Here is a 21,504-nt window from a genome sequence, read left to right as displayed (position 1 = left end):
TCGGACCCGAATCTTTATTCTTTCACTATGGCTTCTCATATTTACTTAATAAAAGATTTCGAGGTAACTCCAGTCACTCAAGTCAATCCTGTCACTCAAGTCACTCAAATCACTCCTGTCACTCAACCTAGTTCTGAAACTTCTACTCCTAAACCAGTCACTCAACCTAGTTCTGAAACATCTACTGTTAAACCAGTCATTCAACCTATTTCTGAAACGTCTACTGCTAAACCACTCACTCAACCACTCACTCAACCTCTCACTCAACCTACTTCTGAAAAGTCTACTGCAAAAAAATTACGTACAGATACAAATGAAAAAAATCATAACAATATTCCCAGTTTCCTAATCATCTCTAGTCGTTCTGGCGAAATGCATAAGATGTCTCCTTTCGTAATAAACAAATACATCCAGTCCTGTATTGGTGAGCCGAGAAATATAAAGCGTCTCCGCTCCGGACACCTGCTTATTGATACAACCTCAGCCACCCAGTCTGCTTCTTTACTTCAGATAACTAAACTTGGGCAAGCGAATGTGACTGTAACACCACATAAGTCACTCAACTATTGTCGGGGTGTAATCTCAGAATTCGACCTTCTGTATGTTTCTGAAGAAGAGATCGCTTCTGAGCTCTCCGAACAAAATGTCTGCGGTGTAAGGCGGATCAAGATGCGTAAAGAAGGTAAGTTGATAGACACGAAACACGTGATCCTTACCTTCAACACGCCTGATCTGCCTAAGAATATTAAGGCCGGATATCTAAATATTCCTGTAAGACCTTATATTCCAAACCCTATGCGATGTTTCCAATGCCAGCGTTTCGGCCATTCTAAGACGTCTTGTCGTGGCAGCCTTACATGCGCCCGATGCTCACAGATTGGCCACGATTCTGAAAATTGTACGGCTGCGCCTCTTTGTATAAATTGCAAGGGTGAGCACCCAGCATTTTCACGCCTCTGCCCAAAATGGAAATTGGAAAAAGAAGTGCAGACTGCAAAGTTTACGAGGAACATCTTATATGCCGAAGCCAGAAGATTAGTCCAGAGCACACAGCTTCGACCAAATACATCATACGCCAGTGCTGTAAAATCATCTCGTACAGTCGCCACCCAAACATCAATAGGCACACAGACCCTAGCAAATAAAACCCATCCGTCTACATCCAACAAGCAAAAAGAAAATGCAACCCATATAGTACAAAAGAAAGAAACAGTTATTCAAAGTAAGCCCAAAACTTCTACACATAAAATATCCAATAAAAATAGAAGTCACAGCAATAGCTCTTTTGATGAGATGATTTCTGAATCTGCGGATTCAGACTTTATGGAAGTAGAAGAGGGTCTAGAAGTCCCCAGGCATCTACTTCCACGAAAAACAAAAGAACAGCACAGAAAAAACAAAAACCATTCATAATGGCCACCCTTATGTCATGGAACTGTCGCGGTTTCCACCGAAATTTCCTGGACATCAAATCTATAATAAATGTGTATCATCCTGTGTGCTTAGCAATACAGGAAACAAATTTGAAACCTGAACACCATGCAAAACTTCGGAGGTTTTCTTTCGTCAGGAAGGATAACATTGCAGGTGAGCGTGCCAGTGGAGGTGTAGGTCTCCTCTCCTCACTGGATTATCCCTCAAATGTACTTCCTTTGACGACATCCCTCCAAGTTGTCGCTACTCAAATAAATTTTGATATTATTGTTTCATTTGTTTCTTTGTATTTGCCTCCAAATGAGCACATTTATCAGCAAGATTTAAATAATCTAATAGAGCAGCTGCCTGAGCCTTTTATCATAATAGGAGATTTTAACGGCCATAGTCCACTCTGGGGAAGTAAGGATACAAATTGCCGAGGAAGACAAATAGAGCAGATGATCGAAGATCATAGCCTTTGTCTCCTAAATAATGGGCAAGATACGTACTTCCATGAGCCTTCAAGGACATTCCACGCTCTCGATCTTGCCATCTGTTCACCATCTCTGTTGCCATTTTGCACTTTTAGTGTCGGAAATGACCTGTACAACAGCGATCATTATCCTATTTTTGTGTCTCTTGCACGAAGAGGAGCAAACCCCGTGTCGAGAGTCCCTCGTTTTATCCTGGACAGGGCAGACTGGGAACTCTTCTCTTCCGTTGCAGAGCTGACAGAGGAAATGGTAGAAGGTGTGCATATCGATGACGCTGTTGAAGCTGTTACTAATACTATTATTCAGGCAGCTATGCTTTCGATTCATAGAACATCAGGAAAAACACTAAAATATTCGAAACCATGGTGGAATCGCGACTGTCATGAAGCACTGAAAAAACAGAAAAAAGCATGGGGTATTTTTCGTAGATATCCTACTCTGCGAAACCTCATAGCTTTTAAAAGAGCCAAAGCAAATGCACGGAAAGTAAGAAGGCAGAGCCAGAGGGATTCCTGGATTTCATATGTGTCCTCAATAACATCCTCTACGCCTAGTAAGCGGGTTTGGGAAAGAGTTCGAAAAGCATGCGGAATGTACAAAGACCACTCACTTTCCTTTCTGGAAAAAGATGGCCGAGTGATTAGCTCCATAGAAGAAATTGCAAATACAATTGGTGAGACATTTGCTGCCGTTTCTTCCAGCCGAAATTACTCACCTGCATTTCTTTCTATCAAGCAACGCTCTGAGAAAAATCCCATCGCTTTCAACTCTTCCAACTTTGAGCCGTACAATAGAGACTTTACTATGGTTGAACTAAAGAGAGCTTTGTTGCAGACACATAGGTCTTGTCCGGGTGTGGATGGCGTGTATTATGAAATGCTAAAGCATCTGTCCTGTAAGTCACTGAGTGCCCTTCTCACACTTTACAATAGAGTGTGGAAGGAGCGTACATTTCCCAGTGCATGGAGGAGAGCTATTGTCATTCCTATTGCGAAGCCAGGGAAAGACCCGAGGAATCCCTCGAACTATCGGCCAATTGCCCTTACCAGCTGTGTTTGCAAACTGTTTGAAAAGATGGTAAACAGCCGCCTAGTCTACTTCTTGGAAAAGAATGATATTATATCGCCTTATCAGAGTGGTTTTCGAAAGGGAAGAACAACTGTAGATAACATGCTCCTCTTAGAGACATCTATTCGAAAAGCATTTGTAAGAAGAAGCCACCTTGTCTCGATATTCTTCGACATTGAAAAAGCTTATGATAAGGCATGGAGATACGGTATACTCCGGGATCTTCACGAGAGTGGCTTGCGCGGCAACCTACCAATTTTCATTCAAAATTTCTTGAACACTAGAACTTTTCAAGTAAGAATTGGCTCTGTTTTTTCGGATGTTTTTGAACAGGAAGAGGGTGTGCCTCAAGGCTGTGTGCTCAGTGTAACCCTGTTTAGTTTAAAAATAAATTCTGTACTAAAAGAACTTCCTCCCACCATCTTGGGATCTCTATATGTTGATGATCTGCAGATTAGCTGTCGAGGAGCAGACATGAGATATGTAGAGAGGCAACTGCAGATGGCTCTGATTAAGATCCAAGAATGGTCAGACAAACAGGGATTTACATTTTCGAAACAGAAAACTGTCTGCGTGCACTTTTGTAGGAAGCGAGGTCTCCATCCTGAACCTGAGTTATACTTGAATGGTACAATTATTCCAGTTGCGCCTGAAGTAAAATTTTTAGGAGTGACGTTCGACCGAAAATTGACTTTCCATTCTCATGTTTTAAACCTGAGAAAGAAGTGTCTAAAAACACTAAATATTTTAAAAGTGTTGGCGAACACCTCCTGGGGTGCAGAGCGTTTCTCCATGCTTCGCATTTACAGAGCGCTTATCCGCTCTAAACTGGACTATGGCTCAGTTGTTTATGGATCCGCTCGCTCATCTGTTTTGTTAAAACTGGATCCTGTTCACCATCAAGGTCTGCGGATTTGTTCAGGAGCTTTCAGGACTTCTCCTGTGCAGAGCCTATATGTTGACTGTAACGAACCATCACTTCATCTGAGGCGTGAGCAATTGTCCCTTTTGCAATATTTTAATACTCTATCTCAACCTGAACATCCCAATAAGCTGTGCTTACTTGATAATGAGTGTAACACATTATTTGAAACACGTCCATCCTGTGTTCCTACTTTCCCTTTAAGAGTTCGCCCTGTCATTGAGGAACTCTCCCTCTCTGATATGCACCCCCAAGCAGTACAGAATTTTGAAATTCCACCTTGGGAAAATTCACGGATCCAGCTTCTTGATGTTTTTAAACATCACGTAAAGGCGAGCACTAACGAGATCGTTTACAGACAACTTTTCGCTGAACACAGGCACAAATATAGCAGTTATTATCCGATATACACAGATGGATCAAAGTCAAATGATCATGTCGGGATGGCTTTTGTATTTGAAAATTACATAGAGGGCAGATGCCTGCACCATGCTTTCTCTGTCCTAACATCTGAACTAACTGCAATATATTATGCTCTTTTGTACATCCCAAAGCTCTGCCACAAAAAGTTCATAGTTTACACAGACTCGTATAGTGCTCTTAAATCCTTGGAAGCTTTTCCCAACGCTCAGAATCCTGTGGTAGTGGATGTTCTCAAAATTCATAGAAATTTAACGATACGAGGATATGAAATCCTGTACTGCTGGGTTCTCCCGGGCATACGGGAATAAAGGGAAACGAGCTTGCAGACATCGCGGCAAAATCTGCTGTCGAACTGTCCAGTCGCCTTATCCCTTTTAGAGACATCTGCTGTGTCATCAAGGGAAAGATACGAAAAAAATGGCAGCAAATTTGGGATGTTCAGCATCACAACAAGTTGAGAAACATCAAACCTAGAATTGAGCATTGGGATTTTGCTGGAAATCGTAAAGAGGACGTTCTTTTGACTCGACTCAGAATTGGTCATACCAGAGTCACACATAGCTATCTTCTTAAAGCTGAAAATGAGCCTGTTTGTTTTAATTGTAATGTTTGTTTATCTGTTCGTCATATTTTAATTGAGTGTCAATGTTTTAATAGTCTTCGCCAGAAATATTTTAATAGCTGTGACTTACCTCTCGACCGTTTAATCGGAAGAGAGGTCAATTCTAATTTATTTTATTATTTAAAAGAGATTGGCTTTTATTACCAAATGTAATTTGTTTTGAAGACTGTCTTGAATGTTAACATGTGCTTTTAACTTGTTTTTATATGACTTCATCCTCTGGATTTGGTACATTTATCTACTTGTTTTTATTTATTGAATTTTAATGTCATCAATTGTAATCATCTCATCTTTTGTTTGGCGCGTCATAATCATCTCTGGTTTTTGCGCCATAATCACTCACTCACTCACTCACTCACTTCCAATGCCAGCGGTTTGGTCACTCTAAGACATCCTGTCGTGGCACCCTTACGTGCGCCAAATGCTCGTTGGTTAGCCACCGTAGTGAGAATTGCACCGCTGCGCCATTGTGTGTTAACTGCAAGAGTGATCACCCAGCATTTTCTCGCTCTTGTCTAAAATGGAAATCTGAAAAGGAAGTTCACACCATAAAAGTTTCTAGGAACATTTCATATGCCGAAGCCAGGAGACAATTTCAAAGCACACAGCCTCAATCAAAGAAATCATATGCCAATGCCGTGAAATCAACCCGCACTATAGCCACCCAAACTTCCATAAGTACACAGATTCCACCAAATAAACCCCAACAATCTGCAAACAAGAAAAAGGAAAATGCAACACATGTCGTACAAAATAAAGAAATAGTTATTCAAAGCACACCAAAACATATCCCTCCAAAACCAATTAACAAAAATAGAAATCCCAACAATAGTTCTGTAAATGAAACGATTTCTGAATCCGCAGATTCAGACAGTATGGAAGTGGAGGATGGATTGGAAATTCCTGAACATCTGCTCCCGCGAAAACTAAAAAGGAACACAGGAAGAACAAACATCAATCATAATGGCCACCCTCGTCTCATGGAACTGTCGCGGTTTCCACCGAAATTTCCTTGACATCAAAGCTATGATCAATACTTATCATCCTATGTGCTTCGCAATACAAGAGACAATTCTGAAACCAGATAAACATGCAAAACTTCGGAGATTTTCTCTCGTCAGGAAGGATAACCTTGCAGGTAAGCGTGCCAGTGGAGGTGTATGTCTCCTCACCTCACTGGGCTATCCCTCAAGTTCCTTTCCTTTGACGCCTTCTCTCCAAGTTGTCGCTGTACAAGTAAACTTTCATATTGTAGTTTCAGTCGTTTCTCTTTATTTGCCTCCTAATGAGCACATTGATCAGCAAGATTTAAATGATCTTTTAAACAGGGTTGCCACGCTACCTGGAAAACCGGGAGAACCGGGAAAAGTCAGGGAATTCGAAAATTGACCAAAATATTCAGGGAAAAGTCAGGGAATTTAAGTATTTTTGTCAAAATCTGGAAAAGTCAGGGAAGTTCATACAACGATCCCGCCAAAAAAAGCGATTTTTGCGCCGACGTCGGAAGAGATAACTTTTTTGGCGAATTATGTATCACGTGAGTGTCATTCGGGTAGCTGGCATAGAGCCAATTTTCGGAGCTCCAATTTGATTGTCTTTTAGAAAGGCAAAGCAAGTTTCCAGTATTCTCGAGAATCGCATGTGCAGTGCATGAACTAAAGAAAGTACCTGTTCTCGTATAAAACAAAATGGGTTTAATCCTAGTATACGTTACCATGGAGGTTAGAATCAAAGAATATGTATTGTAAAGAAGGAAAACCTCTCTGCAACAGACGTGGCTCCGTTCCATCATAGAGGGAAACAGCTGTGCATGTCTGATATCTGTCGCCAAAGCTCGAAACCGGTGTCGAAGTTCGAAGGTCACGTTATCAAGAGTTCATAAAATGAATATCGTTTAAAATTTCTTTAACGACTTGCGCTAAAAAGACGTGCCACGCACGTCGAGATGCTTTTGTCTCAAACCATGAGCGACGTGAACACCACGTCGATAAGCATTATCGCAAAAATGAAAATAACGTGGTGCACACGTCGCCTAACAACGAGATTGTTTATTTCTCGAATTACAGCTCTGGATTGCACTCGCAGATGCGGAGCGGCGTGAATGAGACACTTTACCGCTTGTTATATTGTAGCGCACGGCACCACAACCGTGAAGTTTAGTCTTAGCGCAAGTGGTTAAACTCTAAAGGAAAAGAAAATATTTTTTGGCGCAAGTAAATTAATTCATGGATTAGTTATTTTCAGGGGGAAAAAACTACGAAAATCCGTTTTTAAAATTATTGCGTAGATTTTTCGCAATAATTTTAAAAACGGATTTTCGTAGTTTCCTTTTTGTCAAAGAGCGTTTCTTCTTAACACGTGTTTCTCAATTTCCTGTACACATCGCGGAGAGGGAAATTCTGGCCGCCAGGTTCCGTCGCCAAATCCCTTGGCAAATTTTCCCTCCGCATTCTAACGGCGTAATAGCATTTTACTTGTATGGAACGTTTTCTTCTTTACATAGACGTTCTTTGGTTAGAATAATAATGGGATTTGGCGACATCATGATGCGCAGTAAACGGGTCATTTTAGTCTTGGCGACAATTTTCAAAATCGTGCCAAAGCCTTACCGTATACTAGAATTTTACCGCAAAATCTTTTTAAACCTTTTTTTTTTCATTTTAATAAATACCTAGCCTTACCGTATACTAGAATTTTACCGCAAAATCTTTTTAAACCTTTTTTTTTTTCATTTTAATAAATACCCTGCCATTTTGCAGTAAAATAAAAAAAATAGTAATCAGTCATCTAGGCTAGCCATGTAATATAACTATATTCGCTAAAATATCGTTGATTATTCTAATTCAATTTTTAAGTAATTATTTGTATGTTATTCATATAATTTAATGTTGCTTCTTCCCTCTAAATTTATTTATTATTAGTAAATAATATTTCCAAATTTCAGGAAATTTTCTCTGGCATAATCCTGAAATTAATTATAGCAGTATGATGACATACCATCACGAAATTTAATGCACATATTTTTTCCTTATGTATGCTGCGAAATAAATATAAAATACCCCAATTTATTAAAATAGATTTCTTTCTTTCGTTTAGCTGCAGAATGTCTGCAAAAAAACGCTTTTTTTATTCCAGATTGGGAAGATTCTAATCTCAATCTTCAGTGGAGAAAACAACAACTATTATAATTATATTTGTGTTTTCAAGTGTTAAGGTGCCTTTTAAGAACGTACCTCACGCAAATTAAATTTACCTAAAATCTAACCTAACTATTTAGCATTGCGCTGTGATTTATAAGGACCGGATTAGCCTCATGTTGAACTGGTGATGATCATGAGTAATAATTAAATAAAACATACATTTGTTATCCAATCTATATATCTTAAATTTTATTAAGTTTCTTAAGTGGAAAACTAAACAAAATTATCAAACAAAGTATACCAAGAATAATTAAGAATAAATGTCCTCTGGGATTTGTTGAATAATTAAGTGAATTTGCTACACAATACAAGTAATACCATAATTAATTTACCTCTTAGCACAGCCAATGTACATTACGCGGATAGACTGGAATTTTCTTGAAACACACCTGGAAAACCTGGAAAAGTCAGGGAATTTCATTCTCCTGTTTGAGTGGCAACCCTGTTTAAAGCAGCTGCCTGAGCCTTTCATAATAATAGGAGATTTTAACGGCCATAGTCCGCTCTGGGGTAGTAAAGATACAAATTGCCGTGGAAGACAAATTGAGCAGATGATCGAAGATCAAAGCCTTTGTCTCCTAAATAATGGGCAGAATACTTACTTCCACGAGCCTTCAAGGACATTCCACGCTCTCGACTTTGCCATCTGTTCACCATCTCTGCTGCCATTTTGCACTTTTAGTGTGGGAAATGATCTTTAGAACAGCGATCACTATCCCATTTTTATATCTCTTGCACGAAGAGGAGCAAACCCCATGTCGAGATCCCCTCGATTCATACTCGGTAGGGCAGACTGGGAACTCTTCTCCCATTGCAGAGCTCACAGATGAAATGGTAGAAGATGCGCATATCGATGATGCTGTTGAAGCTGTTACAAATACTATTATTGAGGCAGCTATGCTTTCCATTCCTAGAACATCAGGAAAAATACTAAAATATTCGAAACCGTGGTGGAATCGCGATTGTCATGAAACACTGAAAAAACAGAAAAAAGCATGGGGTATTTTTCGTAGATATCCTACTCTGCGAAACCTCATTGCATTTAAAAGAGCCAAAGCAAACGCACGAATAGTAAGGAGGCAGAGCCAAAGGAATTCTTGGATTTCCTATGTGTCGTCAATTATATCCTCTACGCCTAGTAAGCGGGTTTGGGAAAGAGTTCTAAAAGCATGCGGAATATATAAAGACCACTCACTTTCTTTTTTGGAAAAAGATGGCCGAGTGATTAGCTCCATAGAAGAAATTGCGAATACTATCGGTGAGACATTTGCTGCCGTTTCTTCCAGCAGAAACTATTCACCTGCAATTCTCTCTATCAAGCAGCACTCTGAAATAAATCCCATTGCATTCAACTTGTCCAAATCTGAGCCTTACAATAGAGCATTTACTATCCTGGAATTAAAGAGAGCTTTATTGCAGACACATAGGTCTTTTCCGGGTCTTGATGGCGTGAATTACGAAATGCTAAAACATCTGTCCTATAAGTCACTGACTGCCCTCCTCACTCTTTACAATAGAGTGTGGAAGGAGCGTATTTTTCCCAGTGCGTGGAGGAGAGCTGTTGTAATTCCTATTGCGAAGCCAGGGAAAAATCCAAGGAATCCTTCGAACTATCGGCCAATTGCCCTTACGAGTTGCGTATGCAAACTGTTTGAAAAGATGGTAAACAGCCGCCTAGTCTACTTCTTGGAAAAGAATGATATTATATCGCCGTATCAGAGCGGTTTTCGAAAGGGAAGAACAACTAGATAACATGCTCCTCTTAGAGACTTGTATTCCAAAAGCATTTGTAAGAAGAAGCCACCTTGTCTCGATATTCTTCGACATTGAAAAAGCTTATGATAAGGCATGGAGATACGGTATACTCCGGGATCTTCAGGAGAGTTGCTTGCGCGGCAACCTACCAATTTTCATTCAGAATTTCTTGAACACTAGAACTTTTCAAGTAAGAATTGGCTGTTTTTTCGGATGTTTTTGAACAGGAAGAGGGTGTGCCTCAAGGCTGTGTGCTCAGTGTAACCCTGTTTAGTTTAAAAATAAACTCTGTACTAAAAGAACTTCCTCCCACCATCTTGGGATCTCTATATGTTGATGATCTGCAGATTAGCTGTCGAGTGGCAGACATGAGATACGTACAGAGGCAATTGCAGATGGCTCTGAATAAGATCGAAGAATGGTCAAACAGGGACTTACATTTTCCAAACAGAAACTGTGTGTGTTCACTTTTGTAGGAAGCGAGGTCTCCATCCTGAGCCTGAGTTATATCTGAATGGTACAATTATTCCAGTTACGCCCGAAGTAAAATTTTTAGGAGTGACGTTCGACGGAGAATTGACTTTCCTTTCTCATGTTTTAAACCTGAGAAAGATGTGTCTAAGAACACTAAATATTTTAAAAGTGTTGGCGAACACCTCATGGGGTGCAGAGCGTTGCTCCATGCTTTGCATTTACAGAGCGCTCGTCCGCTCTAAACTGGACTATGGCTCAGTTGTTTATGGATCCGCTCGGCCATCAGTATTGTTAAAACTGGATCCTGTTCACCATCAAGCTCTGCGCATTTGTTCAGGAGCTTTCAGGACTTCTCCTGTCCAGAGCCTGTACGTTGACTGTAACGAACCGTCACTTTATCTGAGGCGTGAGCAATTGTCCCTCTTGCAATATTTTAATATTCTTTCCCAACCTGAACATCCCAATAAGCTGTGCCTACTCGATGATGCGTGTAACGTTTTATTTGAAACGCGTCCATCCTGCATTCGTACCTTTCCTTTAAGAGTTCGCCCTATCATTGAGGAATTCTCCCTCTCTGATATGCACCCCCAAACAGTACAGAATTTGAAATTCCAACTTGGGAAAATTCACGGATACAGCTTCTTGATGTTTTTAAACATCACGTAAAGGCGAGCACTAACGAGATCGTTTACAGACAACTTTTCGCTGAGCACAGGCACAAATATAGCAGTTATCATCCGATATACACAGATGGATCAAAGTCAAATGATCATGTCGGGATGGCTTTTGTATTTGAAGATTACATTGAGAGCAAATGCCTGCACCATGCTTTCTCAGTCCTAACATCTGAACTATCTGCAATATATTATGGTCTTTTTTACATCTCAAAGCTCTGCCACAAAAAGTTCATAGTTTATACAGAGTCGTATAGTGCTCTTAAATCCTTGGAAGCTTTTCCCAACATTCAGAATCCTGTGGTAGTGGGTGTTCTCAAAATTTATAGAAATTTAACGATACGAGGATATGAAATTCTGTACTGCTGGGTTCCCGGGCATACGGGAATAAAGGGAAACGAGCTTGCAGACATCGCGGCAAAATCTGCTGTTGAACAGTCCAGTCGCCTTATCCCTTTTAGAGACATCTGCTGTGTCATCAAGTTGAAGATACGGAAAAAATGGCAGCAAATTTGGGATGTTCAGCATCACAACTTGAGAAACGTCAAGCCTAGAATTGAGCATTAGGATTTTGCTGGAAATCGTAAAGAGGACGTTCTTTTGACTCGACTCAGAATTGGTCACACCAGAGTCACACATAACTATCTTCTCAAAGCTGAAAATGAGCCTGTTTGTTTTAATTGTAATGTTTCTTTATCTGTTCGTCATATTTTGAGTGTCCATGTTTTAATAGTCTTCGCCAGAAATATTTTAATAGCTGTGACTTACCTCTCGACCGTTTAATCGGAAGAGAGGTCAATTCTAATTTATTTTATTATTTAAAAGAGATTGGCTTTTATTACCAAATGTAATTTGTTTTGAAGACTGTGCCTTGAATTTTAATATGTGCTTTTAACTTATGTTTATATGACTTCATCGTCTGGATTTGGTACATTTATCTACTTATTTTTATTTATTGAATTTTAATGTCAATTGTAATCATCTCATCTTTTGTTTGGCGCGTCATAATCATCTCTGGTTTTTGCGCCATAATCACTTACTCACTCTTAATGACATCAATTGTAATCATCCCACCTTGTGTTTGGCGCGTCATAATCATCTCTGGTTTTTGCGCCATAATCACTCACTCACTCCATTATGTAGTCTAATTCCGACATTATTTCTTCTATGTCGTCATGTGGGGGACAATATACCGATATTAGTATGAATGAGACTGTACCCTCGACTTTAATCATTACTATTTCTGGGGTTGTCTTTAATTCTAGGATTGGAATGTTCTTATCCGTAGCTATGATTGCGGATCTTGCGTTATTATCTGCGTAATACGCTCTACGTCTTAGTGGGAATCCACTAACTTTGTTTTTTTAGTACATACGGTTCCTGTATGCATGCGAATTTGAATCTATTGTCTGTTTCTAAATCCTGTCTAAGTTGAAGTGTTGCACTCCTTGAGTGCTGTACATTGAGTTGCGTGATCTTAATTGATCCCATAATTGATTCTTTTTCTGAGGATTTCTAGTTCTCTTGTTTTGCATGCGCATTCATTTGCTAAACTATTATGTTTTGTATCTAGGTTTAAATTATACTCTTCATTTGCATTATGACAATTGACGCATCTGGTCCTTTCGGACTTGCATTCTGTTTTAATATGTCCCTGCTTTCCGCATTTTGTGCAGCACTTCTCTGCATTGCATATTCTTTTTGTGTGTCCGAGCTTTAGACAATTTATGCACTGTGTTATTCTGAGATATTCCTTAACACTCTTTCGTGACCATTGTATGTTAAGTTTTTTCGTTTTCATTACTTTTTGAAATGCTATGGGGTCTATGCTTATAACCCAATTAAGTCCATACTTTCCTTTCATGTTAAATTTAACATCTATTTCTGCTTCTTCTATTTCTACGTTTTGTTTGACTAGGTGGTCTCTTAGTCCTTCTCGCGTTATATCTTTATCGACATTATAAATAATTATCCTGGGGTTGAGCTTAACGGGTCTTTTAGGCTCCATTACTTTTCTAAGTTTTATATTGTCTTTTATAGCGTCCTCTAGGATTTTTAATTACTCTTGTTTGTTCGTTTCTATTAGAACTCCTCTGCGGATTTTTCTATCTTTAATTGATTAGGATTGATATTCTTAGTTAAGTCCTCTTTAACGTGTTCTGAGGTTAACTCACTGTCTTTAGGGTACACTAAAAGAATATGCTCTGCGTCTTGTGGTCTTTTTGACCTACTTCTCGATCTTTGTCTGATATTTTTGGCAGCTTTGGCCGCATACGTCTCTCTGGTCTCGACTAACCCTTGAAGATAATCTTCAACGTTCTGGGTTTGCTCTATCTGTCCTTGCATGTTAGCTATCTTTAGATTTTGTGCTGTTATATCTAAGTCTTTTAAAGCACTTTACACTTTTACAGAATCTTATTTAAGTCCTCTTTACTTAATAGACCTTCTAGGTCTTCTAAACATTCTGCGGATTGCTCCATGAATTCTTCTGTTAAGTCATTAACTTCTTTAACTTCTGTATTAGCCAACTGTCTATCACTGTCTGTGGCACTGTCACTAACTGTTTTTCGAGCCTTCGTCGCCGGACCCTCCGTTTGCTCTTTGGAGGTTTCAGCCCGACTTTCCAGCCCGGTGTCTTTCCGACGTGCCATCTTGCCTTGTTTTGTAATTGGGCGCAAGACGACGTGTAGGGAATATGTCCTAGCACAGGGACTACTGCATGAACCGTAAATGGGCCCAACTTACGCAGTGGCTGCTGTTCACAAGTCCGGTACCCTGGGGTTCTCACTGGACCTGCTACTTGGCGAGTGGAAATACGTTGGACCCTCTTTCGAGGGAGCCCCCAGACCACGGCAAGGTCTATTTCCACACGGGAATGCGTACGGCAAATGACCATCAGATGACCACGTTTAAACTCAGATAATTCTGGACGGCACCCGATGTTCTTTCTGAGATGGGTCAAACTGACTCGCTTTGAATTCAACAAGGCTCTCGCTCAAGTCAAAAACAAAAGACTACAATAATGATCGCATTCCCCCTGGCGGATTAGTAGGGTAACTAACTAACTAATTCGTACCGCTGCCCGTTCAATTAAGAACATTCAGGGACTGGCTCGAACCGCCAGTAGAGTCACCCGAAGATGACTTTGAACACACCTGCTGGGCCCAGGGTCCCACATCCCCGAGACACCAACAATTTTGAAAGACCCTCTGCATAATCGCTCAACGATCAGCGAACCCACCGCTAAACACGGCCCGATCAGGACCACCGTCCCGGCCTGGCCGAGACCACGATGGGGTGGGTGATGGAAACTCAGGGTCGATGACCGGCCGTCAATTTGGGCTACCTACCAGCACTACACGGGATGCCCCTCTCCTTAGGCTTTTACATGGAATACCAAGGATAGCACGGACCAGACGCTCAATGGCCCAGTTTGCTATTTGGCTACCAATACTCTGGTGGAAGGGACTTACACCTCCCGGCCCGTGAAGAGGAAGTATAAACCTACCCCATGGACCATCGGGAACCGCTAAGTTCATAAATTATATACCCCCGTGGCCGAGACTGCCTAGGTACAGATCCTAGCCAGTGGCTTCGCAGAGTTCTCTACGTCGACCCCCGGGGGGATCAGTAGGGTAACTAGTGTTTGGGACACTAACCGGCTCCGCCATTAAGATAAGGCACTACCGGGCTTGAAATCATTCCGATCGTTGCGATAGTAATCAAGGCAGTTAGGCCGCCTGTTACTGCTTTGAGTGGACATACTGTCCTTTATTATTATATACAATACATTTAACAATACACATTTACATTACAACATCTAGATTAAAGTATAGAGTAAAAGCTGTCAACTGTATCTGTTGTTGACTTATTGGAGAATTACAATTAGAATAGGAATATATACATAATTTGAAGGTCACATGTTGCTGCTGCCCATCTGGAGCAGGATTGAGGGAGCTGACTCTTTAGTCCTCGATGATGATGTCAGATCTTGAATTGACTTCCGTTATGATCTTGATGATACCTTTGACCAGGTAGTAGTGGGATAGGTGGTGATCTGATCTTAGTCTCTTGTAACTGACTTTGTCAAAGAATTGGAATGTGTGCCGTCCTTTGTCATCTTCTTCCCAGCGTTCTTGCCAGACAGTGAGGAGGTAGTTGTCTATCAGCTTTTTCGCCGTGATGAAATTGGGATACAGGAGTCTACTTCCCATCTATTTGCTGCAACTTTAGCAAGAGTATCGGCTGTCTCGTTTCCTCTAAGTCCGGTGTGGCCGCGGACCCAATTTATCTTTACTTCGTGCTCGGTATTTAGAGTGTGTAGAACTTCCTTTAGGAAGGCTATGTGCTCCGCTACTTTGCCTCTTTTGTTTAATGCTTGGAGAGCGCTCAAGCTGTCCGTAAAGAATTTAACATGGTGACTCGAGGGCTGGTTTCCTGCCCATAGTGCTGCTTGTCGTAAAGCGTAAGACTCGGCCTGAAATACTGTAGCTGTGTCTGGGAGTCTGTAGCACTCTGTATGAATGATCCTATTGTCGAGGAAGGCAACGAAGGCCGCTCCTATTTGGTTGTTGATGCCTGATCCATCTGTGAAAATTTATGTGTGAGACGTCCGGTTGCTCTTTTCGCCAGATTATATTTCTGATTTCTGCTGGATGCTTCGTGGCTTCATGCCTGTATCTTTCGATGGTCTGGCCCTCAGGGGGCTCACTTTTGTGAGTACGGGTGTGGCAATCCCGAGGTACCCTAGCCCTTCAGGGGATCATCTTGGTGAGACGGGTGTCACGATCCTGGAGCCCCAGTGATCTATTCTCTTTTCCGTCACCTCTCCTCTTTGCTGGAACTTTTTCCCTTCTCCTCTCCCTCGTGGTTTCTCTCTACGGAGTTTGGGGCTCGTCACGAGAGACTGGAACAGACCTTGTCTCTAGTTCTCGAGTGGCGAGAAAACTGCCCACGTGTTTGCCGTGCGTGGAGACCCGTGTTGCTGGAAAGGAGGGTCCTGGTAGTTGAGGGGCGAGGTACTGTCCCCAACACACTACTTTGGCCTCTGCTTCAGCTAAACGGGAGGCACCTTAGCCGTCCTCACGGGTGTCAATCGGCTGGTCACTAGTCCTTGTGTCAGTGGCTTGGGGTCAAGCTCTCGGGAGTACCTGCTTTCGGGAAAGCCGAGTGTGGGGCTTCAGTTTGCGTATAGGTTCGGCTAGCCCTAACACAGGAATCTGTGTTCCCTTGTTGGGCTCCGTGGTGGGCGGGGCCGTCGGACCCGAATCTTTTCTATTTTCAATATGGCAAATACACATTTTTTTATTAAAAAACTTTGAAGTCACTCCAGTCTCTCAACCTAGTTCTGAAACATCTACTACTAAACCAATCATTCAACCTAGTTCTGAAACATCTCCTACTAAACCAGTCACTCAAACTAGTTCTGAAACATCTACTAATAAACCAATCATTCAACCTAGTTCTGAAACGTCTTCTACTAAACCAGTCACTCAACCTGTCGCTCAACCTAGTTCTGAAAATTCTGCAAAAAAATTACGGACAGATGCAAATAAAAAAAATCATAACAATAGTCCCCGTTTCCTAGTAATCTCTAGTCCTTCTGGCGAAATGCATAAGATGTCTCCTTTCGTAATAAACAAATACATCCAGTCTTGTATTGGTGAGCCGAGAAACATAAAACGTCTCCGCTCCGGAGACTTGCTTATTGATACAAACTCAGCCACCCAGTCTGCTTCTTTACTTCAGATTACTCAACTTGGGCAAGCGAATGTCACTGTAACACCCCATAAGTCACTGAACTATTGTCGTGGTGTAATCTGAGAATTCGACCTTCTGTATGTTTCTGAAGAAGAGATCGCTTCTGAGTTATCCGAACAAAATGTCTGCGGTGTAAGGCGGATCAAGATGCGTAAGGAAGGTAAGTTGATAGACACGAAACACGTGATCCTTACCTTCAACACGCCTGATCTGCCTAAGAGTATTAAGGCCGGATATCTAAATATTCCTGTAAGACCTTATATTCCAAACCCTATGCGATGTTTCCAATGCCAGCGTTTCGGCCATTCTGAGACGTCTTGTCGTGGCAGCCTCACATGCGCCCGATGCTCACAGATTGGCCACGATTCTGATAATTGTACCGCTGCGCCTTTGTGTATAAATTGCAAGGGTGACCACCCAGCATTTTCTCGCCTCTGCCCAAAATGGAAATTGGAAAAAGAAGTGCAGACTGCAAAGTTTACGAGGAACATCTCATATGCCGAAGCCAGAAGATTAGTCCAGAGCACACAGCTTCGACCAAATACATCATACGCCAGTGCTGTAAAATCATCTCGTACAGGCGCCACCCAAACATCAATAGGCACACAGACCCTAGCAAATAAAACCCATCCGTCTACATCCAACAAGCAAAAAGAAAATGCAACCCATATAGTACAAAAGAAAGAAACAGTTATTCAAAGTAAGCCCAAAACTTCTACACATAAAATATCCAATAAAAATAGAAGTCACAGCAATAGCTCTTTTGATGAGATGATTTCTGAATCTGCGGATTCAGACTTTATGGAAGTAGAAGAGGGTCTAGAAGTCCCCAGGCATCTACTTCCACGAAAAACAAAAGAACAGCACAGAAAAAACAAAAACCATTCATAATGGCCACCCTTATGTCATGGAACTGTCGCGGTTTCCACCGAAATTTCCTTGACATCAAATCTATAATAAATGTGTATCATCCTGTGTGCTTAGCAATACAGGAAACAAATTTGAAACCCGAACACCATGCAAAACTTCGGAGGATTTCTTTCGTCAGGAAGGATAACATTGCAGGTGAGCGTGCCAGTGGAGGTGTAGGTCTCCTCTCCTCACTGGATTATCCCTCAAATGTACTTCCTTTGACGACATCCCTCCAAGTTGTCGCTACTCAAATAAATTTTGATATTATTGTTTCATTTGTTTCTTTGTATTTGCCTCCAAATGAGCACATTTATCAGCAAGATTTAAATAATCTAATAGAGCAGCTGCCTGAGCCTTTTATCATAATAGGAGATTTTAACGGCCATAGTCCACTCTGGGGAAGTAAAGATACAAATTGCCGAGGAAGACAAATAGAGCAGATGATCGAAGATCATAGCCTTTGTCTCCTAAATAATGGGCAAGATACGTACTTCCATGAGCCTTCAAGGACATTCCACGCTCTCGATCTTGCCATCTGTTCACCATCTCTGTTGCCATTTTGCACTTTTAGTGTCGGAAATGACCTGTACAACAGCGATCATTATCCTATTTTGTGTCTCTTGCACGAAGAGGAGCAAACCCCGTGTCGAGAGTCCCTCGTTTTATCCTGGACAGGGCAGACTGGGAACTCTTCTCTTCCGTTGCAGAGCTGACAGAGGAAATGGTAGAAGGTGTGCATATCGATGACGCTGTTGAAGCTGTTACTAATACTATTATTCAGGCAGCTATGCTTTCGATTCCTAGAACATCAGGAAAAACACTAAAATATTCGAAACCGTGGTGGAATCGCGACTGTCATGAAGCACTGAAAAAACAGAAAAAAGCATGGGGTATTTTTCGTAGATATCCTACTCTGCGAAACCTCATAGCTTTTAAAAGAGCCAAAGCAAATGCACGGAAAGTAAGAAGGCAGAGCCAGAGGGATTCCTGGATTTCATATGTGTCCTCAATAACATCCTCTATGCCTAGTAAGCGGGTTTGGGAAAGAGTTCGAAAAGCATGCGGAATGTACAAAGACCACTCACTTTCCTTTCTGGAAAAAGATGGCCGAGTGATTAGCTCCATAGAAGAAATTGCAAATACAATTGGTGAGACATTTGCTGCCGTTTCTTCCAGCCGAAATTACTCACCTGCATTTCTTTCTATCAAGCAACGCTCTGAGAAAAATCCCATCGCTTTCAACTCTTCCAACTTTGAGCCGTACAATAGAGACTTTACTATGGTTGAACTAAAGAGAGCTTTGTTGCAGACACATAGGTCTTGTCCGGGTCTGGATGGCGTGTATTATGAAATGCTAAAGCATCTGTCCTGTAAGTCACTGAGTGCCCTTCTCACACTTTACAATAGAGTGTGGAAGGAGCGTACATTTCCCAGTGCATGGAGGAGAGCTATTGTCATTCCTATTGCGAAGCCAGGGAAAGACCCGAGGAATCCCTCGAACTATCGGCCAATTGCCCTTACCAGCTGTGTTTGCAAACTGTTTGAAAAGATGGTAAACAGCCGCCTAGTGTACTTCTTGGAAAAGAATAATATTATATCGCCTTATCAAAGTGGTTTTCGAAAGGGGAGAACAACCGTAGATAATATGCTCCTCTTAGAGACATCCATTCGAAAAGCTTTTGTAAGAAGAAATCACCTTGTCTCAATTTTCTTCGATATAGAGAAAGCCTATGATAAGGCATGGAGATACGGTATAATTCGCGATCTTCACGAGAGTGGCTTGCGCGGCAACCTACCAAATTTCATTCAGAATTTCCTGAACGCTAGAACTTTTCAAGTAAGGATAGGCTCTGTTTTGTCTGATGTTTTTGAACAAGAAGAGGGTGTGCCTCAAGGCTGTGTGCTCAGTGTAACTCTTTTCAGCCTAAAAATAAATTCTGTATTAAAACAACTTCCTCCCACCATTTCAGGTTCTTTATATGTTGATGATCTACAAATTAGCTGTAGAGGTGTGGATATGAGACATGTAGAGAGACAGCTCCAGATCGCTTTGAACAGGATCCAGGAATGGGCAAAAAGACAAGGATTTACGTTTTCGAAACAGAAGACTGTGTGCGTGCATTTTTGTAAAAAGCGAGGTCTCCATCCTGAGCCGGAATTATACCTCAATGGGTCTGTAATTCCAGTTGCACCTGAAGTAAAATTTTTAGGGGTGATGTTCGACCGAAAATTGACTTTCCTTCCTCATGTCTTAAACTTGAGAAAAAAGTGTACCAAAGTTCTAAATATCTTAAAAGTCCTGGCGAACACCTCCTGGGGTGCAGAGCGTTGCTCCATGCTTCGCATTTACAGAGCTCTAATTCGCTCTAAACTGGACTACGGCTCAGTTGTTTACGGATCTGCCCGGTCTTCAGTGTTGTTAAAACTAGATCCTGTTCATCATCAGGCTCTGCGGATTTGTTCTGGAGCCTTCAGGACATCTCCTGTGCAGAGCCTTTATGTTGACTGTCACGAGCCATCACTCCGTTTGAGGCGTGAGGAGTTGTCTCTTTTACGCTATTTTAATATTTTATCTCAACCTGACCATCCTTATAACTTGTGTATATGTGAAAATAGCTGTGACCTTTTATTTGAGGCACGTCCATCCTGTGTGCCTTCTTTTCCTGTTAGAGTTCGTCACCTCATTGAAGAATTCTCCCTGTTTGATATTTCCCCACAGGCAGTACAGCATTTTGAAATTGCACCTTGGGAAAATGCACTAATCCACCTTCTTGACATTTTCCACAATTACGGAAAAACAACTACTGATGAGAGCATCTACAGACAAATTTTTGCTGATCATTGGCAGAGTTACAGGAGTTATGTTCCCATATATACGGATGGCTCTAAGTCAGCTTGCCATGTTGGCATGTCATGTATAATTGGTGACCACATGGAAGGCAGACGTTTACACGACGCTTCCTCTGTCTTAACCTCCGAACTGACTGCCATATATTATGCGCTTTTGTACATCTCAACGCTGCACCATCGAAAATTCATTGTATATACGGATTCCTACAGTGCATTGAAAGCTTTAGAATCCTTTTCTAGCACTGAGAATCCTGTGATAGTGGATGTTCTCAAGTTGAATATTAAATTGAAATGTCGTGGATTTGAACTTCTGTACTGCTGGGTCCCCGGACATACAGGAATAAAGGGCAATGAGCTGGCTGATATCGCAGCGAAATCTGCTGTTGAAATGTCCGGCCGCCTCATCCCTTTTAAAGATATCCGTTGTGTCATAAAAGAGAAGATCCGAAAGAAATGGCAGCAACTTTGGTACCTTCAACTTCATAACAAGTTGAGAAGGGTGAAGCCTAAAATAGAGCATTGGGATACTACTAGCAATCGCAGGGAGGAAGTTCTTTTGACTCGCCTTAGAATTGGTCACAGTAGAGTGACACATAACTACCTTCTGAAAGCTGAGAACGAGCCTATTTGTGCAACTTGTAATGTTTGTCTTTCAGTTTATCACATTTTAATTGAATGTTCATATTTTAATAATCTTCGTGAGAAGTATTTTAATAGCTGCGACCTGCCTCTCGACCGTTTAATCGGAAGAGAGGTCAATAATAATTTGTTTCACTACCTCAAGGAAACAGGTTTCTATTATTTAATTTGATTTTTGTCCTGAGATTTTATGTTGGAATTTTAATTAATCAGATGTTTTAGGATTATATATCTATACTGCATCTCTCATTATCAAAGTTATAATCAGCATTTTCATCCCATCATTTAAATATCT

The sequence above is a fragment of the Stegodyphus dumicola genome, chromosome 12 (assembly GCF_044657685.1).
Source record: "Stegodyphus dumicola isolate Sdum_Otavi_A_Nest chromosome 12, ASM4465768v1".
In the NCBI taxonomy this organism is placed as follows: Eukaryota; Metazoa; Arthropoda; class Arachnida; order Araneae; family Eresidae; genus Stegodyphus; species Stegodyphus dumicola.
This window is presented reverse-complemented; position numbering follows the sequence as displayed.